The sequence below is a fragment of the Andrena cerasifolii genome, chromosome 16 (assembly GCF_050908995.1).
Source record: "Andrena cerasifolii isolate SP2316 chromosome 16, iyAndCera1_principal, whole genome shotgun sequence".
Taxonomy (NCBI): domain Eukaryota; kingdom Metazoa; phylum Arthropoda; class Insecta; order Hymenoptera; family Andrenidae; genus Andrena; species Andrena cerasifolii.
The window spans coordinates 10654393-10672536 of NC_135133.1; the positions used below are offsets into that span (position 1 = coordinate 10654393).

The following is an 18144-nucleotide window of genomic DNA, read 5'->3' on the forward strand; positions in this document are numbered from 1 at the left end:
AGAGACGCAGAATTTTCGAACGCCTCTTATTTGCAACTTTAAGGGGGTAGACACGTCACGTGACCTGGCCGATTCGGCAGGTCGGTATTACAGCATTTTTTTCTGCACAGACATGGTAATACCGATAGATCGACGATTACCCGGTGAACGCGAGAGGGAGCTGTTTGCTATTTCTGTATTCTATTCTGAATAAGGAAAGAAATTCTTAGCTGTTCCGTTATACTTATAAAAATTTAAATGGAAAGTTGGCTGGTACTGTAAACGTAGAAAATCCATTGTACATTTCAATTACTTGAAATGTGCTTATGCTACAATATTCTACGTTAGCGGTATTTCTGAATAATAATACAGTTTGTTTCAAGTTTCTTTCATTTTATTTGCATAAAAGGCCTTTACAGTGTTACAATAAAGTATAAGGTATATAAAGTCACTATTTTCTTGTGATTACTATCAAGGTTTCCATCATTCCGTCGAAATATTCCGAAGTTAAAACCTGTAAGAAGAAAAATATTTTTAGTAACTTGACTCGTCTATTATTGAAAATGGGAGAAACGTTACAACATTTTGTCACGTATGAAAATATATTAGTAAAGGGAATAATTTTATTGTGCAACATGTTGGTTGAAATTAGTCGTTTTAGATTTTATGTTTCCGGTAAGATTTAATATTAATTCCTACCACTCGTAGCACTGTAATCTTATTTTAGAATCAGTCGGTAACGTTGGGTGCGACACGAGAAGCGGCCAATTCAGCAACTACCTACTCTGAAATCTGTTGAAATGCTGTGCGTGTGTGCGTGCTTGTATATGTGTGACATGTTTAGAGTTTAGAGTGTGCCAATGCGATGTAACTAATCTCACATACTGTAACTAGAGCGATTATTAATCGTGTATATTTCTGCTTTACAGGTAAGGAATTTTTACATAGAAGACGTTAAACCGGCTGCATTTTCGACTGGGTTCATTGATATGAAATTTGCACAAGATACTGCTTCAGCCGAACCCAGACCTAACCCAGACCTTTTCTTTTTTTTACGTGGAGAAATCCCTAACGGATACCCCTAACCCTCCCCTAACCCAGACCTTTTTTTTTTTTTTACGTGGAGAAATCCCTAACGGATACCCCTAACCCTCCCCTAACCCAGACCTAACCCAGTTACACTTGTAACATTTCATTGTATTGCATTTCACTTATTTGAATAAATTGCAGTTAAGTGGTAAAAGAGTTTTTTTATTTAACGAGCACTACTTACTCCTTCCTATTCCAAATCACATATAAAAGATATGCTAAAAAGAACACCTAAAAAGATCCTTCCACGCAGAGTGGTTTTAAAAATCTTCGCATTAAAGCACTACTTTAAATATGCCATTCAATACTCTCAAACTCTATCGACTTTCGTTCAAGGCTTCTACTTCTCTTCAGAGACATTATTTTGCGCTACCTCTTTCCACGTCATGTTATCCTGTTACGAAGCTTGATTTTAGAGATATCTGAAAATTTTCGCCAGATTTTGGCCCAGGTATCAGGAGAACATGAAGCGAAAAGAGGTATTCTGAATTTCAGCTGCGAAGGCATCCTCGATTCTCTCTCCGAAGACGTTACTTAGTGCCACCTCCTTCGACATCATGTTCTCCTGTTACAAAGCCCAATTTTGTGCATTCTGAAAATTTTTGCCAGATTTTGGCCCAGGTATCAGGAGAACATGAAGCGAAAGGAGGTATTCTGAATTTCAGCTGCGAAGGCATCCTCGATTCTCTCTCCGGAGACATTACTTAGTGCCACCTCTTTCGACATCATGTTCTCCTGTTACAAAGCCCAGTTTTGTGCATTCTGAAAATTTTTGCCATATTTTGGCCCAGGTATCAGGAGAACATGAAGCGAAAGGAGGTATTCTGAATTTCAGCTGCGAAGGCATCCTCGATTCTCTCTCCGGAGACATTACTTAGTGCCACCTCCTTCGACATCATGTTCTCCTGTTACAAAGCCCAATTTTGTGCATTCTGAAAATTTTTGCCAGATTTTGGCCCAGGTATCAGGAGAACATGAAGCGAAAGGAGGTATTCTGAATTTCAGCTGCGAAGGCATCCTCGATTCTCTCTCCGGAGACATTACTTAGTGCCACCTCTTTCGACATCATGTTCTCCTGTTACAAAGCCCAGTTTTGTGCATTCTGAAAATTTTTGCCATATTTTGGCCCAGGTATCAGGAGAACATGAAGCGAAAGGAGGTATTCTGAATTTCAGCTGCGAAGGCATCCTCGATTCTCTCTCCGGAGACATTACTTTGTGCCATCTCTTTCGACAGCATGTTCTCCTGTTACAAAGCCCAGTTTTGTGCATTCTGAAAATTTTTGCCAGATTTTGGCCCAGGTATCAGGAGAACATGAAGCGAAAGGAGGTATTCTGAATTTCAGCTGCGAAGGCATCCTCGATTCTCTCTCCGGAGACATTACTTAGTGCCACCTCCTTCGACATCATGTTCTCCTGTTACAAAGCCCAATTTTGTGCATTCTGAAAATTTTTGCCAGATTTTGGCCCAGGTATCAGGAGAACATGAAGCGAAAGGAGGTATTCTGAATTTCAGCTGCGAAGGCATCCTCGATTCTCTCTCCGGAGACATTACTTTGTGCCATCTCTTTCGACAGCATGTTCTCCTGTTACAAAGCCCAGTTTTGTGCATTCTGAAAATTTTTGCCAGATTTTGGCCCAGGTATCAGGAGAACATGAAGCGAAAGGAGGTATTCTGAATTTCAGCTGCGAAGGCATCCTCGATTCTCTCTCCGGAGACATTACTTAGTGCCACCTCCTTCGACATCATGTTCTCCTGTTACAAAGCCCAATTTTGTGCATTCTGAAAATTTTTGCCAAATTTTGGCGCAGGTATCAGGAGAACATGAAGCGAAAGGAGGTATTCTGAATTTCAGCTGCGAAGGCATCCTCGATTCTCTCTCCGGAGACATTACTTAGTGCCACCTCCTTCGACATCATGTTCTCCTGTTACAAAGCCCAATTTTGTGCATTCTGAAAATTTTTGCCAGATTTTGGCCCAGGTATCAGGAGAACATGAAGCGAAAGGAGGTATTCTGAATTTCAGCTGCGAAGGCATCCTCGATTCTCTCTCCGGAGACATTACTTAGTGCCACCTCCTTCGACATCATGTTCTCCTGTTACAAAGCCCAATTTTGTGCATTCTGAAAATTTTTGCCAGATTTTGGCCCAGGTATCAGGAGAACATGAAGCGAAAGGAGGTATTCTGAATTTCAGCTGCGAAGGCATCCTCGATTCTCTCTCCGGAGACATTACTTAGTGCCACCTCTTTCGACATCATGTTCTCCTGTTACAAAGCCCAGTTTTGTGCATTCTGAAAATTTTTGCCATATTTTGGCCCAGGTATCAGGAGAACATGAAGCGAAAGGAGGTATTCTGAATTTCAGCTGCGAAGGCATCCTCGATTCTCTCTCCGGAGACATTACTTTGTGCCATCTCTTTCGACAGCATGTTCTCCTGTTACAAAGCCCAGTTTTGTGCATTCTGAAAATTTTTGCCAGATTTTGGCCCAGGTATCAGGAGAACATGAAGCGAAAGGAGGTATTCTGAATTTCAGCTGCGAAGGCATCCTCGATTCTCTCTCCGGAGACATTACTTAGTGCCACCTCCTTCGACATCATGTTCTCCTGTTACAAAGCCCAATTTTGTGCATTCTGAAAATTTTTGCCAGATTTTGGCCCAGGTATCAGGAGAACATGAAGCGAAAGGAGGTATTCTGAATTTCAGCTGCGAAGGCATCCTCAATTCTCTCTCCGGAGACATTACTTAGTGCCACCTCTTTCGACATCATGTTCTCCTGTTACAAAGCCCAGTTTTGTGCATTCTGAAAAATTTTGCCATGTTTTGGCCCAGGTATCAGGAGAACATGAAGCGAAAGGAGGTATTCTGAATTTCAGCTGCGAAGGCATCCTCGATTCTCTCTCCGGAGACATTACTTAGTGCCACCTCCTTCGACATCATGTTCTCCTGTTACAAAGCCCAATTTTGTGCATTCTGAAAATTTTTGCCAGATTTTGGCCCAGGTATCAGGAGAACATGAAGCGAAAGGAGGTATTCTGAATTTCAGCTGCGAAGGCATCCTCGATTCTCTCTCCGGAGACATTACTTAGTGCCACCTCCTTCGACATCATGTTCTCCTGTTACAAAGCCCAATTTTGTGCATTCTGAAAATTTTTGCCAGATTTTGGCCCAGGTATCAGGAGAACATGAAGCGAAAGGAGGTATTCTGAATTTCAGCTGCGAAGGCATCCTCGATTCTCTCTCCGGAGACATTACTTAGTGCCACCTCCTTCGACATCATGTTCTCCTGTTACAAAGCCCAATTTTGTGCATTCTGAAAATTTTTGCCAGATTTTGGCCCAGGTATCAGGAGAACATGAAGCGAAAGGAGGTATTCTGAATTTCAGCTGCGAAGGCATCCTCGATTCTCTCTCCGGAGACATTACTTAGTGCCACCTCTTTCGACATCATGTTCTCCTGTTACAAAGCCCAGTTTTGTGCATTCTGAAAATTTTTGCCATATTTTGGCCCAGGTATCAGGAGAACATGAAGCGAAAGGAGGTATTCTGAATTTCAGCTGCGAAGGCATCCTCGATTCTCTCTCCGGAGACATTACTTTGTGCCATCTCTTTCGACAGCATGTTCTCCTGTTACAAAGCCCAGTTTTGTGCATTCTGAAAATTTTTGCCAGATTTTGGCCCAGGTATCAGGAGAACATGAAGCGAAAGGAGGTATTCTGAATTTCAGCTGCGAAGGCATCCTCGATTCTCTCTCCGGAGACATTACTTAGTGCCACCTCCTTCGACATCATGTTCTCCTGTTACAAAGCCCAATTTTGTGCATTCTGAAAATTTTTGCCAGATTTTGGCCCAGGTATCAGGAGAACATGAAGCGAAAGGAGGTATTCTGAATTTCAGCTGCGAAGGCATCCTCGATTCTCTCTCCGGAGACATTACTTAGTGCCATCTCCTTCGACATCATGTTCTCCTGTTACAAAGCCCAATTTTGTGCATTCTGGAAATTTTTCCAGATTTTGGCCAATATATCAGGAGAACATGAAGTGGAAAGAGGTATACTAAAGGGTATAGCCGGTTAAGATGATAAAATGTGTCCTTGAACCGAATTCGACTCACGATGAATCATTCGAAAGCTTATTAAAAAAGAAACAGTTGTGGCAATTTTCAACTTCGTATCTCCACCCGGAGGGTAGTAAAGGGCAAAAATAGGAAATCAGGTTTTTGCCGAATTTCTCCTATACTAGGGGATGAAAAATTTTGAAAAAAATCAGAGGCATTTCTGTTATCGGGGCACATATTAGAGAATTGTTTCAGATTTTTAAATTGAAAAACGAAGCTGTGAAAAATAAAAAACGCCAAAAAATGCTGAAAAATGTCGATTGTGTATCGAAGCAGGCTTGGCACTATAATTATATTTTTACTGTAAGTACGTATGATTGTTACTATTGTCCTGAATTTTTTTCAGATTTTGCAATTGAAAAACCAAGCTGTGAAAAATAAAAAACGCCAAAAAATGCTGAAAAATGTCGATTGTGTATCGAAGCATGCTTGGCACTATAATTATATTTTTACTGTAAGTACGTATGATTGTTACTATTGTCCTGAATTTTTTTCAGATTTTGCAATTGAAAAACCAAGCTGTGAAAAATAAAAAACGCCAAAAAATGCTGAAAAATGCCGATTGTGCATCGAAGCATGCTTGGCACTATGATTATATTTTTACTGTAAGTACGTATGATTGTTACTATTGTCCTGAATTTTTTTCAGATTTTTCAATTTGTTGCGCCGCAGTTAAAAAAATTAAAAACCAATTTTTTCGTCGTTCTTTCCGTGTCAGAGTAATGTCAGGGGCATAACAGTTTCAAATGATTCGGTTTTTTCAGTTTCTTTAATTCCTATGATGTTTTGCTGTACGCATAAACATTGAAGATCGCATAAAACACTTATTTCATGAAGCAATTGACGTATAAGTTACTCTGACACGGAAAAAACGACGAAAAAATCGGTTTCAAATTTTTTAACTGCGGCGCACCGAATTGAAAAATCTGAAAAAAAATTCAGGACAATAGTGACAATCATACGTACTTACAGTAAAAATATAATTATAGTGCCAAGCCTGGTTCGATACACAATCGGCATTTTTCAGCAATTTTTGGCGTTTTTTAGTTTTCACGGCTTGGTTTTTCAATTGAAAAATCTGAAAAAAATTCAGGACAATAGTAATAATCATACGTACTTACAGTAAAAATATAATTATAGTGCCAAGCATGCTTCGATGCACAATCGGCATTTTTCAGCATTTTTTGGCGTTTTTTATTTTTCACGGCTTGGTTTTTCACTTGAAAAATCTGAAAAAAATTCAGGACAATAGTAACAATCATACGTACTTACAGTAAAAATATAATTATAGTGCTAAGCATGCTTCGATACATAATCGGCATTTTTCAGCAATTTTTGGCGTTTTTTAATTTTCACGGCTTGGTTTTTCAATTGAAAAATCTGAAAAAAATTCAGGACAATAGTGACAATCATACGTACTTACAGTAAAAATATAATTATAGTGCCAAGCATGCTTCGATGCACAATCGGCATTTTTCAGCATTTTTTGGCGTTTTTTATTTTTCACGGCTTGGTTTTTCACTTGAAAAATCTGAAAAAAATTCAGGACAATAGTGACAATCATACGTACTTACAGTAAAAATATAATTATAGTGCCAAGCCTGGTTCGATACACAATCGGCATTTTTCAGCAATTTTTGGCGTTTTTTAGTTTTCACGGCTTGGTTTTTCAATTGAAAAATCTGAAAAAAATTCAGGACAATAGTAATAATCATACGTACTTACAGTAAAAATATAATTATAGTGCCAAGCATGCTTCGATGCACAATCGGCATTTTTCAGCATTTTTTGGCGTTTTTTATTTTTCACGGCTTGGTTTTTCACTTGAAAAATCTGAAAAAAATTCAGGACAATAGTAACAATCATACGTACTTACAGTAAAAATATAATTATAGTGCTAAGCATGCTTCGATACATAATCGGCATTTTTCAGCAATTTTTGGCGTTTTTTAGTTTTCACGGCTTGGTTTTTCAATTGAAAAATCTGAAAAAAATTCAGGACAATAGTAATAATCATACGTACTTACAGTAAAAATATAATTATAGTGCCAAGCATGCTTCGATGCACAATCGGCATTTTTCAGCATTTTTTGGCGTTTTTTATTTTTCACGGCTTGGTTTTTCACTTGAAAAATCTGAAAAAAATTCAGGACAATAGTAACAATCATACGTACTTACAGTAAAAATATAATTATAGTGTTAAGCATGCTTCGATACATAATCGGCATTTTTCAGCAATTTTTGGCGTTTTTTAGTTTTCACGGCTTGGTTTTTCAATTGAAAAATCTGAAAAAAAATTCAGGACAATAGTAACAATCATACGTACTTACAGTAAAAATATAATTATAGTGCCAAGCCTGCTTCGATACACAATCGACATTTTTCAGCATTTTTTGGCGTTTTTTATTTTTCACAGCTTCGTTTTTCAATTTAAAAATCTGAAACAATTCTCTAATATGTGCCCCGATAACAGAAATGCCTCTGATTTTTTTCAAAATTTTTCATCCCCTAGTATAGGAGAAATTCGGCAAAAACCTGATTTCCTATTTTTGCCCTTTACTACCCTCCGGGTGGAGATACGAAGTTGAAAATTGCCACAACTGTTTCTTTTTTAATAAGCTTTCGAATGATTCATCGTGAGTCGAATTCGGTTCAAGGACACATTTTATCATCTTAACCGGCTATACCCTTTAGTATACCTCTTTCCACTTCATGTTCTCCTGATATATTGGCCAAAATCTGGCGAAAATTTCCAGAATGCACAAAATTGGGCTTTGTAACAGGAGAACATGATGTCGAAAGAGGTGGCACTAAGTAACGTCTTCGGAGAGAGAATCGAGGATGCCTTCGCAGCTGAAATTCAGAATACCTCCTTTCGCTTCATGTTCTCCTGATATCTGGGCCAAAATCTGGCAAAAATTTTCAGAATGCACAAAACTGGGCTTTGTAACAGGAGAACATGCTGTCGAAAGAGATGGCACAAAGTAATGTCTCCGGAGAGAGAATCGAGGATGCCTTCGCAGCTGAAATTCAGAATACCTCCTTTCGCTTCATGTTCTCCTGATACCTGGGCCAAAATCTGGCAAAAATTTTCAGAATGCACAAAACTGGGCTTTGTAACAGGAGAACATGATGTCGAAAGAGGTGGCACTAAGTAATGTCTCCGGAGAGAGAATCGAGGATGCCTTCGCAGCTGAAATTCAGAATACCTCCTTTCGCTTCATGTTCTCCTGATACCTGGGCCAAAATCTGGCAAAAATTTTCAGAATGCACAAAACTGGGCTTTGTAACAGGAGAACATGCTGTCGAAAGAGATGGCACAAAGTAATGTCTCCGGAGAGAGAATCGAGGATGCCTTCGCAGCTGAAATTCAGAATACCTCCTTTCGCTTCATGTTCTCCTGATACCTGGGCCAAAATCTGGCAAAAATTTTCAGAATGCACAAAATTGGGCTTTGTAACAGGAGAACATGATGTCGAAGGAGGTGGCACTAAGTAATGTCTCCGGAGAGAGAATCGAGGATGCCTTCGCAGCTGAAATTCAGAATACCTCCTTTCGCTTCATGTTCTCCTGATACCTGGGCCAAAATCTGGCAAAAATTTTCAGAATGCACAAAACTGGGCTTTGTAACAGGAGAACATGCTGTCGAAAGAGATGGCACAAAGTAATGTGTCCGGAGAGAGAATCGAGGATGCCTTCGCAGCTGAAATTCAGAATACCTCCTTTCGCTTCATGTTCTCCTGATACCTGGGCCAAAATCTGGCAAAAATTTTCAGAATGCACAAAATTGGGCTTTGTAATAGGAGAACATGATGTCGAAGGAGGTGGCACTAAGTAATGTCTCCGGAGAGAGAATCGAGGATGCCTTCGCAGCTGAAATTCAGAATACCTCCTTTCGCTTCATGTTCTCCTGATACCTGGGCCAAAATATGGCAAAAATTTTCAGAATGCACAAAACTGGGCTTTGTAACAGGAGAACATGATGTCGAAAGAGGTGGCACTAAGTAATGTCTCCGGAGAGAGAATCGAGGATGCCTTCGCAGCTGAAATTCAGAATACCTCCTTTCGCTTCATGTTCTCCTGATACCTGGGCCAAAATATGGCAAAAATTTTCAGAATGCACAAAACTGGGCTTTGTAACAGGAGAACATGATGTCGAAAGAGGTGGCACTAAGTAATGTCTCCGGAGAGAGAATCGAGGATGCCTTCGCAGCTGAAATTCAGAATACCTCCTTTCGCTTCATGTTCTCCTGATACCTGGGCCAAAATATGGCAAAAATTTTCAGAATGCACAAAACTGGGCTTTGTAACAGGAGAACATGATGTCGAAAGAGGTGGCACTAAGTAATGTCTCCGGAGAGAGAATCGAGGATGCCTTCGCAGCTGAAATTCAGAATACCTCCTTTCGCTTCATGTTCTCCTGATACCTGGGCCAAAATCTGGCAAAAATTTTCAGAATGCACAAAATTGGGCTTTGTAACAAGAGAACATGATGTCGAAGGAGGTGGCACTAAGTAATGTCTCCGGAGAGAGAATCGAGGATGCCTTCGCAGCTGAAATTCAGAATACCTCCTTTCGCTTCATGTTCTCCTGATACCTGGGCCAAAATCTGGCAAAAATTTTCAGAATGCACAAAATTGGGCTTTGTAACAGGAGAACATGATGTCGAAGGAGGTGGCACTAAGTAATGTCTCCGGAGAGAGAATCGAGGATGCCTTCGCAGCTGAAATTCAGAATACCTCCTTTCGCTTCATGTTCTCCTGATACCTGGGCCAAAATCTGGCAAAAATTTTCAGAATGCACAAAACTGGGCTTTGTAACAGGAGAACATGCTGTCGAAAGAGATGGCACAAAGTAATGTCTCCGGAGAGAGAATCGAGGATGCCTTCGCAGCTGAAATTCAGAATACCTCCTTTCGCTTCATGTTCTCCTGATACCTGGGCCAAAATCTGGCAAAAATTTTCAGAATGCACAAAATTGGGCTTTGTAACAGGAGAACATGATGTCGAAGGAGGTGGCACTAAGTAATGTCTCCGGAGAGAGAATCGAGGATGCCTTCGCAGCTGAAATTCAGAATACCTCCTTTCGCTTCATGTTCTCCTGATACCTGGGCCAAAATCTGGCAAAAATTTTCAGAATGCACAAAACTGGGCTTTGTAACAGGAGAACATGCTGTCGAAAGAGATGGCACAAAGTAATGTCTCCGGAGAGAGAATCGAGGATGCCTTCGCAGCTGAAATTCAGAATACCTCCTTTCGCTTCATGTTCTCCTGATACCTGGGCCTAAATCTGGCAAAAATTTTCAGAATGCACAAAATTGGGCTTTGTAATAGGAGAACATGATGTCGAAGGAGGTGGCACTAAGTAATGTCTCCGGAGAGAGAATCGAGGATGCCTTCGCAGCTGAAATTCAGAATACCTCCTTTCGCTTCATGTTCTCCTGATACCTGGGCCAAAATCTGGCAAAAATTTTCAGAATGCACAAAACTGGGCTTTGTAACAGGAGAACATGATGTCGAAAGAGGTGGCACTAAGTAATGTCTCCGGAGAGAGAATCGAGGATGCCTTCGCAGCTGAAATTCAGAATACCTCCTTTCGCTTCATGTTCTCCTGATACCTGGGCCAAAATCTGGCAAAAATTTTCAGAATGCACAAAATTGGGCTTTGTAACAAGAGAACATGATGTCGAAGGAGGTGGCACTAAGTAATGTCTCCGGAGAGAGAATCGAGGATGCCTTCGCAGCTGAAATTCAGAATACCTCCTTTCGCTTCATGTTCTCCTGATACCTGGGCCAAAATCTGGCAAAAATTTTCAGAATGCACAAAATTGGGCTTTGTAACAAGAGAACATGATGTCGAAGGAGGTGGCGCTAAGTAATGTCTCCGGAGAGAGAATCGAGGATGCCTTCGAAGCTGAAATTCAGAATACCTCCTTTCGCTTCATGTTCTCCTGATACCTGGGCCAAAATCTGGCAAAAATTTTCAGAATGCACAAAATTGGGCTTTGTAACAGGAGAACATGATGTCGAAAGAGGTGGCGCTAAGTAATGTCTCCGGAGAGAGAATCGAGGATGCCTTCGAAGCTGAAATTCAGAATACCTCCTTTCGCTTCATGTTCTCCTGATACCTGGGCCAAAATCTGGCAAAAATTTTCAGAATGCACAAAATTGGGCTTTGTAACAGGAGAACATGCCGTCGAAAGAGGTGGCACTAAGCAACGTCTTCGGAGAGAGAATCGAGGATGCCTTCGAAGCTGAAATTCAGAATACCTCTTTTCGCTTCATGTTCTCCTGATACCTGGGCCAAAATCTGGCAAAAATTTTCAGAATGCACAAAACTGGGCTTTGTAACAGGAGAACATGCTGTCGAAAGAGATGGCACAAAGTAATGTCTCCGGAGAGAGAATCGAGGATGCCTTCGCAGCTGAAATTCAGAATACCTCCTTTCGCTTCATGTTCTCCTGATACCTGGGCCAAAATCTGGCAAAAATTTTCAGAATGCACAAAATTGGGCTTTGTAACAGGAGAACATGATGTCGAAGGAGGTGGCACTAAGTAATGTCTCCGGAGAGAGAATCGAGGATGCCTTCGCAGCTGAAATTCAGAGTACCTCCTTTCGCTTCATGTTCTCCTGATACCTGGGCCAAAATCTGGCAAAAATTTTCAGAATGCACAAAACTGGGCTTTGTAACAGGAGAACATGCTGTCGAAAGAGATGGCACAAAGTAATGTCTCCGGAGAGAGAATCGAGGATGCCTTCGCAGCTGAAATTCAGAATACCTCCTTTCGCTTCATGTTCTCCTGATACCTGGGCCTAAATCTGGCAAAAATTTTCAGAATGCACAAAATTGGGCTTTGTAATAGGAGAACATGATGTCGAAGGAGGTGGCACTAAGTAATGTCTCCGGAGAGAGAATCGAGGATGCCTTCGCAGCTGAAATTCAGAATACCTCCTTTCGCTTCATGTTCTCCTGATACCTGGGCCAAAATCTGGCAAAAATTTTCAGAATGCACAAAACTGGGCTTTGTAACAGGAGAACATGATGTCGAAAGAGGTGGCACTAAGTAATGTCTCCGGAGAGAGAATCGAGGATGCCTTCGCAGCTGAAATTCAGAATACCTCCTTTCGCTTCATGTTCTCCTGATACCTGGGCCAAAATCTGGCAAAAATTTTCAGAATGCACAAAATTGGGCTTTGTAACAAGAGAACATGATGTCGAAGGAGGTGGCACTAAGTAATGTCTCCGGAGAGAGAATCGAGGATGCCTTCGCAGCTGAAATTCAGAATACCTCCTTTCGCTTCATGTTCTCCTGATACCTGGGCCAAAATCTGGCAAAAATTTTCAGAATGCACAAAATTGGGCTTTGTAACAAGAGAACATGATGTCGAAGGAGGTGGCGCTAAGTAATGTCTCCGGAGAGAGAATCGAGGATGCCTTCGAAGCTGAAATTCAGAATACCTCCTTTCGCTTCATGTTCTCCTGATACCTGGGCCAAAATCTGGCAAAAATTTTCAGAATGCACAAAATTGGGCTTTGTAACAGGAGAACATGATGTCGAAAGAGGTGGCGCTAAGTAATGTCTCCGGAGAGAGAATCGAGGATGCCTTCGAAGCTGAAATTCAGAATACCTCCTTTCGCTTCATGTTCTCCTGATACCTGGGCCAAAATCTGGCAAAAATTTTCAGAATGCACAAAATTGGGCTTTGTAACAGGAGAACATGCCGTCGAAAGAGGTGGCACTAAGCAACGTCTTCGGAGAGAGAATCGAGGATGCCTTCGAAGCTGAAATTCAGAATACCTCTTTTCGCTTCATGTTCTCCTGATACCTGGGCCAAAATCTGGCAAAAATTTTCAGAATGCACAAAACTGGGCTTTGTAACAGGAGAACATGCTGTCGAAAGAGATGGCACAAAGTAATGTCTCCGGAGAGAGAATCGAGGATGCCTTCGCAGCTGAAATTCAGAATACCTCCTTTCGCTTCATGTTCTCCTGATACCTGGGCCAAAATCTGGCAAAAATTTTCAGAATGCACAAAATTGGGCTTTGTAACAGGAGAACATGATGTCGAAGGAGGTGGCACTAAGTAATGTCTCCGGAGAGAGAATCGAGGATGCCTTCGCAGCTGAAATTCAGAGTACCTCCTTTCGCTTCATGTTCTCCTGATACCTGGGCCAAAATCTGGCAAAAATTTTCAGAATGCACAAAACTGGGCTTTGTAACAGGAGAACATGCTGTCGAAAGAGATGGCACAAAGTAATGTCTCCGGAGAGAGAATCGAGGATGCCTTCGCAGCTGAAATTCAGAATACCTCCTTTCGCTTCATGTTCTCCTGATACCTGGGCCTAAATCTGGCAAAAATTTTCAGAATGCACAAAATTGGGCTTTGTAATAGGAGAACATGATGTCGAAGGAGGTGGCACTAAGTAATGTCTCCGGAGAGAGAATCGAGGATGCCTTCGCAGCTGAAATTCAGAATACCTCCTTTCGCTTCATGTTCTCCTGATACCTGGGCCAAAATCTGGCAAAAATTTTCAGAATGCACAAAACTGGGCTTTGTAACAGGAGAACATGATGTCGAAAGAGGTGGCACTAAGTAATGTCTCCGGAGAGAGAATCGAGGATGCCTTCGCAGCTGAAATTCAGAATTCCTCCTTTCGCTTCATGTTCTCCTGATACCTGGGCCAAAATCTGGCAAAAATTTTCAGAATGCACAAAATTGGGCTTTGTAACAAGAGAACATGATGTCGAAGGAGGTGGCACTAAGTAATGTCTCCGGAGAGAGAATCGAGGATGCCTTCGCAGCTGAAATTCAGAATACCTCCTTTCGCTTCATGTTCTCCTGATACCTGGGCCAAAATCTGGCAAAAATTTTCAGAATGCACAAAATTGGGCTTTGTAACAAGAGAACATGATGTCGAAGGAGGTGGCGCTAAGTAATGTCTCCGGAGAGAGAATCGAGGATGCCTTCGAAGCTGAAATTCAGAATACCTCCTTTCGCTTCATGTTCTCCTGATACCTGGGCCAAAATCTGGCAAAAATTTTCAGAATGCACAAAATTGGGCTTTGTAACAGGAGAACATGCCGTCGAAAGAGGTGGCACTAAGCAACGTCTTCGGAGAGAGAATCGAGGATGCCTTCGAAGCTGAAATTCAGAATACCTCTTTTCGCTTCATGTTCTCCTGATACCTGGGCCAAAATCTGGCAAAAGTTTTCAGAATGCACAAAATTGGGCTTTGTAACAGGAGAACATGATGTCGAAAGAGGTGGCACTAAGTAACGTCTTCGGAGAGAGAATCGAGGATGCCTTCGCAGCTGAAATTCAGAATACCTCTTTTCGCTTCATGTTCTCCTGATACCTGGGCCAAAATCTGGCGAAAATTTTCAGATATCTCTAAAATCAGGCTTCGTAACAGGATAACATGACGTGGAAAGAGGTAGCGCAAAATAATGTCTCTGAAGAGAAGTAGAAGCCTTGAACGAAAGTCGATAGAGTTTGAGAGTATTGAATGGCATATTTAAAGTAGTGCTTTAATGCGAAGATTTTTAAAACCACTCTGCGTGGAAGGATCTTTTTAGGTGTTCTTTTTAGCATATCTTTTATATGTGATTTGGAATAGGAAGGAGTAAGTAGTGCTCGTTAAATAAAAAAACTCTTTTACCACTTAACTGCAATTTATTCAAATAAGTGAAATGCAATACAATGAAATGTTACAAGTGTAACTGGGTTAGGTCTGGGTTAGGGGAGGGTTAGGGGTATCCGTTAGGGATTTCTCCACGAAAAAAAAAAAAAAGGTCTGGGTTAGGGGAGGGTTAGGGGTATCCGTTAGGGATTTCTCCACGTAAAAAAAAGAAAAGGTCTGGGTTAGGTCTGGGTTCGGCTGAAGCAGTATCTTGTGCAAATTTCATATCAATGAACCCAGTCGAAAATGCAGCCGGTTTAACGTCTTCTATGTAAAAATTCCTTACCTGTAAAGCAGAAATATACACGATTAATAATCGCTCTAGTTACAGTATGTGAGATTAGTTACATCGCATTGGCACACTCTAAACTCTAAACATGTCACACATATACAAGCACGCACACACGCACAGCATTTCAACAGATTTCAGAGTAGGTAGTTGCTGAATTGGCCGCTTCTCGTGTCGCACCCAACGTTACCGACTGATTCTAAAATAAGATTACAGTGCTACGAGTGGTAGGAATTAATATTAAATCTTACCGGAAACATAAAATCTAAAACGACTAATTTCAACCAACATGTTGCACAATAAAATTATTCCCTTTACTAATATATTTTCATACGTGACAAAATGTTGTAACGTTTCTCCCATTTTCAATAATAGACGAGTCAAGTTACTAAAAATATTTTTCTTCTTACAGGTTTTAACTTCGGAATATTTTGACGGAATGATGGAAACCTTGATAGTAATCACAAGAAAATAGTGACTTTATATACCTTATACTTTATTGTAACACTGTAAAGGCCTTTTATGCAAATAAAATGAAAGAAACTTGAAACAATCTGTATTATTATTCAGAAATACCGCTAACGTAGAATATTGTAGCATAAGCACATTTCAAGTAATTGAAATGTACAATGGATTTTCTACGTTTACAGTACCAGCCAACTTTCCATTTAAATTTTTATAAGTATAACGGAACAGCTAAGAATTTCTTTCCTTATTCAGAATAGAATACAGAAATAGCAAACAGCTCTCTCTCGCGTTCACCGGGTAATCGTCGATCTATCGGTATTACCATTTCTGTGCAGGAAAAAATGCTGTAATACCGACCTGCCGAATCGGCCAGGTCACGTGACGTGTCTACCCCCTTAAGGACGATTTAAAAAGTTGCTTAGATTAAATAAACAGAACGCCAGAGCCATCTGTCAGTGGCACACATAACTAAAGTAAACTTCTTGTTCAGAGTGTGTCTGTCTCTTTCTAAATAGCATTCTCTCTCTTTTCAATCGCCACCTCCTCGGATCGTGCGCTCCTGCTACCAGGAGCTGAAAAGTATCAGGCTCGCATAACCAAAGTTAGTGGCACGCCGCCTATCTCTATCCTTGTCGCACGCACGATCTTTCTCTCTCGCTCACAGCGTTCACCCTAGCTACCTCCACCAATGTTCTGCATTCCTGTTCACTCAGCTGAATTTCAGCTTCCATCCGACGGAGTGCAAACGGCAAACTGCACATACGATGTCCCTATTACGGTGCCTTTACATTTAAAGAAGCCGTACAAAAAAACTCACATAAATAAATATAAGGAAAGAATTTTGTTTAATTAAGTTGAAGTATTAATGTATCTGTTACAAACGAGAAGAGTGAATTTTTAAATAATTGTAGCATAGTCATAGTAATTTTTATTAAAAAAATGCACAAAGATTTCGATGGGTTTACCCAAATCTTTACCGAAAACGGTAAGGAACACGTAGTTTACAGAAGTGAATAAATTGATGATAATCATGATTTGCACTTATGATAAAAGCTTCTAATTTCATTAAAAAATAGCAAAATGAGCACGTTTAAAACGCTTTCGTATTTTTTGAAGTGAAGCCACCGGGACGAAGCGGGGAGTTTTTTGCATACGACCGCATGCTTATAGAATTGTATCCGTACGAAAGCTGTATGATTCATTATCTGTGTCATATTTTATTTATATTTTTAATAACTTTAATTTTAACTTTTATTTTATACTTTTGTCACAGACGAGGTATAGAGGTATACAGTTTGGCTGGCGACACGTACATCCATAAGGTGATAGGCCTATCCCATACCTCGTCTGTTTCTGTGCTTTTGTAATTGCGGTGAATACAGTTCTCAGCGTTTCTGTTCCCAATCACAGTGTGCAACAAAACGACTCTTTTACCCGATGTCGGTACTATTTCAGATCACGTGCTCGAAGTCCATAAGATAGATTTCTCTTATACTTCGCGTTGATAAGAACACAGCTGTTCGTTAAAATTGATCACAGATTTAAGATATTAAAAAATTGTTAACGAATAATCAACCGTACACGAAATAAATATACATGTCATCGCTAAAAGTTTTACCAAAACTACGGTTCGAGGTGCAATTTTAAAGATACATAAATTAATCTAACTATCTTGATAACTCACTATATAGTTCTCCCCTTTTGCGTTGGGGTTTGCAGTTGTATTTAACGGAATTTAACCGTATTTAAAAAAGAATTATTTATTGCCCGAACAATCATTTTAAACAGTTAGTTAATTTATCGACCTCGATCTGTTATAGCCACCTAGTGGCGATTCCTGCGAACTAAAGGAACCTGCTTGTTCTTAATATCTCTGTCCTTTTCTAAACAGCATACTCTCTCGCTCTAATCGCCACCTCCTTGCATTATGCACTCCTGCTACCAGGAGCTGAAAAGTATCAGGCTCGCATAACCAAAGTTAGTGGCACGCCATCTATCTCCATCCTCGTCGCACGTACTACCTTCGTCTCTCTCTTTCTCTCTCCCTCCCACACAAACTTCACTTGCATACCTCCACCGTCATTCTGTGTTCCTGTTAACTTGGAGAGAATTTCTGGTTCCATTCGGAGCAGTTCAATCCCATTATACCGTCAAGGACCCAGTTCCTGATCAGTTTAGGAAAATAAACCAAATAATGAGCTTATTATGATACAAATTTATTCTAGCAAATTACTAAATAATTATGAAGTATTCTGAAATTTATAAGTAAAATTTGATAGCTCATAGTAAAACGTGTGAAGGTGATCAGAAACTGCCCCCTTTGCATTTTTCACTTTCAAAGTTAAATTATAAAATAATTATTATTATGTGTGCACTTTTTTAAATACCAAATTAAAGATAAAACATAAATTTACTGAAATAGCAAATATCCCTTTACCTTGTTTAAAAACCTGCGGTAGTTACTCTTAAGTGATCAGCAACTGGGTCCTTGACGGTATGATATTTTATCGCATTGGAGAATTAG

At 40.3% G+C, this 18144-nt stretch overlaps 1 protein-coding gene across 2 annotated transcripts in view; it reads right to left on the bottom strand.

Annotated features, from left to right (window-relative positions):
* Rpl30 (ribosomal protein L30) overlaps positions 1–18144 on the bottom strand; it is a 191866-nt gene that overhangs the window by 46251 nt on the left and 127471 nt on the right. The window lies entirely within an intron of this gene.